Genomic DNA, 6153 nt, shown 5'->3' on the forward strand with positions numbered 1-6153 from the left:
TAGATCCCACAGAAACCATCACAACGTTTTTCAAAATATTTATTTTACAACATACTTCATAAAACATTTGCATATGAACATGCATTTTTAAAAAAACCCATTTAAGAATTATGAGAATTATCTTTAAAGAAGCAATATTTAAAATTAGTGGTCTGTGCGTGTGAAAATATATGGAACATCAGTATATTTCATAAAATTACTAACTGTTTGTTAAATACAGGCTGATAACCAATTCTAAAGTAATTAATTTTTGTGCCATTTTAGCTTAAGCAACATGTCGTAGAGAATCAAAATGAAATCCAACTAAAATTTTTAATCCACCCAAAATCATCACTTAAGCCTGCAGTACCTCCCCTTAATATTTAATGCTGGCATTCGTGCATGAACTGAAGCACGCTGCATTTAAAGCCGCATGTCGGGTGGATTTGGGGTGTTGTGGGGGGAGTCAGAGACACGCCTCTCCACGCCGCAGCTGGAGAGAGCAGATGGGGTTTGACACCCGTGTGTTTCTGTTGCACCGGGTTTTGACACGGATACTGTCGGGTTCACACAATACCAATTGAAATGAAAGTAGATCTCTCAAACACACCGCCTTTAATAGATTCTTCGCCATTCGCTGGGCTTCATTTGTCAAATGTCACCCGGCTGTGACATTTCCCACGGTGTCAACCTACAAGTGCATTAAAATAGGCATGCATTTTAAAGATACCAAGGGGAAAATCATAAGTGCAACATACACACATGCACCTTTCTACAAATTGCTTTAGTACCTTCTTTCCATCAAGAAGAAATCAACTAGAATCAGCTGTGATTCGAAACCGGGCCTTGTATAATTTTGTATTACATAACTTTAGGGCAATACTGTATATAAGTATGTATGTATGTATGTGTGTGCGTGTGTGTGCGCGTGTGTGTGCGCGCGTGTATGTACATTATATATATATTTTTATACAGTATTTACAAACTTTTGTCCATATTTACTGTGGTCTTTTTAGTCTTTGTGACCGTCTACAACATGCGTCACTGTAATTCCCTGAAAGAACTTGGTTTTGTCTTTATCCATTTCTATGAAATGTGCTAAAATTACATTAAAGTTGACTTACCAGTGTTATTTTCTATCACTGATTTACATACAGTCTTTATTCATATTTTTTATTTTAATATTTTCTGATTTAATTAAATTTTTTGTCAAATTTTATTAATTTTTATATTATTTTTTATTATTTTTTAACGACTACAGTTTTAATTCATTTTTATCTAAGATTTAGTTTGTTATTTTAGTACATGAATTTAGTAAACTAAATAATGAGAAATTTCTGATATAAAAGAAAATATTCTTTTATTTATTTATTTATGCATTTACATTTTTTGCTTTCATTACAATTTTAAAGTTTTACTAATTTTATTGTCATTTATATTATTATTTTTTTAAACATCTATTTTTTTATTTCCGTTTTAGTTATTTTAGTACATTGAGTTGAACTGACATTAAAGAAATGTCACCTTGACAAAGCTGAAATGTGATACATTTAAATTTTTTATATTTTCTTTTTTTATTTTTAGTTAAAATGTTCTTTATTTTGCTGTGTCTGTAATTTTTTATCATTATTATTTATATGTCTATATAGTTAGTTTTTATTAATTAGTTTTAGTTTTTTAGCACAAGATAAAATAAATGAACATAAGAAATGTTGCCATGGCAACCGGCTCAAATAAAATAAGTTAACATTTTATTTTATTTCACTCAGTTTATTTTATGTCTTTTTTTGTATTTATGGTTTTAGTTTTCGTTAACTATAACAACCCTGCCTCACACAAAAGCACAAAATCTCCTTGACACAGCAAAGAAATGATGACGGCTCATTGTATTTAGTCAGAGCCGGAGAAGAAAGCGATAGAAAGAGCGAGAGAGTCAGTGAAGGGGAGAGAGTTGAGAGAGAAGGGCTCCCCAGCGGGTTTACTGATGAGCAGGCATGCGGGGAGACTGGGGGGGCTCAGCTGGGGCTGTTTGCCCAGCAGTGAACACCCGTCATCAAGGAGCTCATAAAATATTAATCCAGCACACAAAGAGGGGAAGAAGATGGACAGAGTGACCAGAGAAAGACGGAGAGAGACTGATGCAGGCTGAGCGTAATGAATGGACCCGAGAGGAAGGGAGGGGGCCGTGGGGTGAAAGGGTGACATGCAGTAATTGGGGGGAAATCTGCGTGGCGGTGGGTGGAAACCATTATTGGCAGGTGGAACAAAAATGGACGCATCCCTGAAATAATGAAGCAAGGGGGAGGAGAGCAAGGAAGAGATGCGGCGAGCAAAAAGATGAGAATTGGCACTCATTTAATTACAATTGCTTTAAAATGAAACGGTTCTCCTGACAATGGCACGGAATTAGAAATAGCAGCGCGCTTCCGACTGCGGAGGGCCGAGTTTGGAGGAATGGGCTCGGAGCGTATGTTCACATAGAAGTTTTGGCAGGAAGCGCAGCGCCCAACAGTTGTCTGTTTACACTCCTGGAGCCAAGGACTGGGCACACAACAGAACAATGCTGATTTGTTAGGAGGACTCTAAGCGGCTCTTCATGTCCAAATACATGCTGGCACACAAGGACAGGCAGTGAATAGAGAGGGTGCACACATACAGACATGCACACATGCACATCCACACCGGATCAGACATCAATACATATCCAGAGTGTTAATATTGCTTAGGGATGCCTGAAAGCAATAATCAATTTTATTCAGATAGCTGCCTGTGGGATGCGTGTCACACTAGGGACGGTGTTTAAAGTTAAAAGAGAGGCCAATGGCTAGTGCAAACAAACAAGGCTCATCCAGAAACGGATGATCTAATGTGCTGGTTATGCTCTGATTAAAGGATTAGGTTATCTAAAAATAAAACTTCTGTCATCGTTTACTCACCCTCATGTCGGCCTGATCCCGTATGCTGATATTTTTAAGTGAGCACATCATACAAACTCTAAAAAAGGACCAGAGAAAACACTGGAAAACCTAATTAAAATAGATTATATGATTCGTAAAGACATGCAGTGGGTTTGTGTGAGGTACAACAGGCAGAAATATCAGAATTATTTGTAAAAGAAAATAAAAAAAAGAAAAATAGTCATAAATACTCATACAATGTGAGTTAGTTGCAATATTCTGAAGGGCGATGACATTAGACAGCTGCAGTGGAAGGCAATTTTATTTACATTTATGCATTTGGCAGATGCTTTTATCCAAAGTGTACATTTTAAGTTGCTTATGTCATGCTTATGAACTGAACCCTTGACCTTGGTGTTGCTAGCATCACGCTACACTGTTTGAGATACAGGAATGCAATTATAAATGAATGAATGAATAAGGGTTTCACCCTTACACAAAGTCATACAGACAACTTTGTGTGTTTTACTTTTTGATTTTGCAATGAAACTGTTTATGTGTGGAGTGAAACTTCCAAATTTGTCCTGTCCACAGAAAAATATCAGCCAAATTGACCTTCATTTGTTTCAATGAAACAAATGTGCATTTTCCCTTTTGAGTAAACTACACTTTTAAGAACACCAGTGTTTCAGAAAAGTTAGAAAGAGGAACTCCACAGCAGATAAATAGGACAGGATGAGAACACAGAGTTGGCAGGACACACATTTAGCCTCCATCTCAAAATAAAGACCTTGTCAGCAAGTTTGTGAACTTTGTGGTTTGGCTGGTGATGCCTATGACTCAAAAAGTAAGTTCAGTTCACACCTCATGCACTTTGCAGAACCTGTGGCTCAGTCAAAAACAAAACAAAACTTTGACATTAACTTGCAAAGCAAAACCACACAGGATGAGCATCAGAGAGAATGACAAAGATTTTTGTACTTAAACGAAACAAAAAGGAGAAATGTTGCCTTGGCAATTGGCTGAAATAAAATAAGTTTAAGGAGAGACGTAGGTTAAAAAGAAATCCCTAATAGATATGACCATATTTCCCCGGCTGATTAATTACATAAAGTAGGCTACTACAAACATGTTTGTATTACAAGTTCTCTCAAATGTCAAGTTTTAATATGCAAATGAGCCAGTGTCTAATTAAATATGCACTAATTTGCATACACTGACACCACAAAGAAAAATTACATTGTCAACATGGTTTTAGGAATACAATGTTGTACACAATGAAAGAAAAAAAACTCTATAAAACCTTCAGAATATAGAATATTGGAATAAAATGGTCAAGTTTGGTGAATGGAAGTCCTGCTGAAGTGGAGATTTCTGGCTCAGTGCAGGAGAATTTTTTTGTTGTTGTTGAGAAAATGGCCTTTAAAAGATATATATTGTCATAGAAATCTACAGATGCAATAAATTAAACACTTAAGTCTATTTAGCATGTTTTCTTTCCACTAGTCGAGTAACAAAAAGATCTTTACGGCTTTAGCTACTGATGATAACCCTGTTGAACAACCGATTAAACGAGTGAAAGCAAGAATGCATGCATGTGCCCGTCTCTATTGCTGCATGCCAGGCACTGCCAGAAAAGTCTCTTTCTCACAATCAAGGGCACCCAAACTTCAGTCCACATTCCTCCCTCTCCCTCTCTGGTTTGACTTCTTTTTCCATCATTCCCGACACGGAAAGCCGCTTAAATGCGCAAATCGCATGCCTATTAAAATATCAAAGCAAGACTTGATAAAGATGACCGTGTGTGTGTTAACAGAAGCGCCGTGACCTCCCCGCGTGTTGGACGCCTCTCGTCATGGCCTGAATGGCGCTTCTGTGACTGAACATGACCGCTGACCTCTTTCTGCTGCAGAGTTTCCTTTTTACATAACGAGCCAAATATCCAGCTCTCTCTGCGCTCTGAGTGGAATAATAAGTCGTCGCTGGATTCCCGAGGACGTTTCGTTTGCGTTTCATTGCCAGAAGCCCCCGAGGCTACAGCAGACGAGAAATAAGTTTTCCTGCACCTCACACGCGATATTAAAGTGTCCTCTTCGGAACGCTTCGTCACAGCAGTTGGGATACGTTAATTGACTATGAATTGAATATATGAATAATTGATGTGTTGTAGCAAATTTGAGCGGTAGGAGAAAAACACAAAATTGGACTAAAAAAAGAATAAATTAGGCGACTTTGTGAAGTATGAAACACAATAGTGCTTTGAAAAAGCCAGATTAAAACAAAGAAAATATGTGCAACTACATTATAACGTCTTCTGATGAAAATGTGTGCTTTGCATGTGCAAAAGGTATTCTGGGTGGTTGCTAGGATGGTTGCTAGGCAAGCCCACCCTCAGGTTTCTATGATATTCTGGTCCCTAGATATGATTTGGGTGAATTTATGGGATTTTTTTCACAGTTTTATTGTTCACCAGGCAAAAATCAAAGTTTTATTGCTTAGGAAAGTACTGGCACATCTTTCCTCAACGCAATGCATGATTTGAGGTATCAATCATGTCTGCAGCACAAACTGTGTGGGACAAACGGCACCAATTTTTAGGGATTTAAACAAATGATGTTAGCTTTAGCAAGCACATGCTATTATCCAATAATAACCTGGCTTAACCTGATTCAGTTGACTATAGATTCACATTTTAGAAATGGGTTTTCTTAAAATAAAATTAGCATGTAGACCAAACTCAAATACCTTGTGTGTTGCATGAATTGAGAACTGAACTGAATCCAAATGTCCAAGTCAAGTCCAAATGTCTCCAAATAAAATTAGATTAGTCAAAAACAAAAAGAAATCTGAATAAACCTCAGGTTAACAGTACTACCAATAATGCATATTAGCAAGATAGCAAGCTTCTTCTTTTTTATGTAATGTATTGGTTTGTGCAGGCATCAAATACATTTAAAAATATGATTTTTCATTTTGCTTGTTCAGTTTCATTTATTAAGCGAGTCAAAGCAGCAATTCTGTTTTCATGACATTAAATTTCTTTACAAGCAACCCACTTCAATTTGTAAAATGTAGGTTGACTTAATCTGAGAATCACTCTTTTTTTTTTTTTCATTAACTAAAACTAGACAGTGGATTTTTGGAACTGAATTGAGAGAGTAAATGTGTTCTTTTATGCATTTTTAAGTAGGAATACCTGTTAGTGTTTACTGTTAAGTTATGTTAGATTTTTTAAGAGTTTCTGTTGACCTGCTGTGGTTGTCATAGAGCTGTAGAG

This window comes from Barbus barbus (assembly GCF_936440315.1).
Source record: "Barbus barbus genome assembly, chromosome: 29".
NCBI lineage: Eukaryota > Metazoa > Chordata > Actinopteri > Cypriniformes > Cyprinidae > Barbus > Barbus barbus.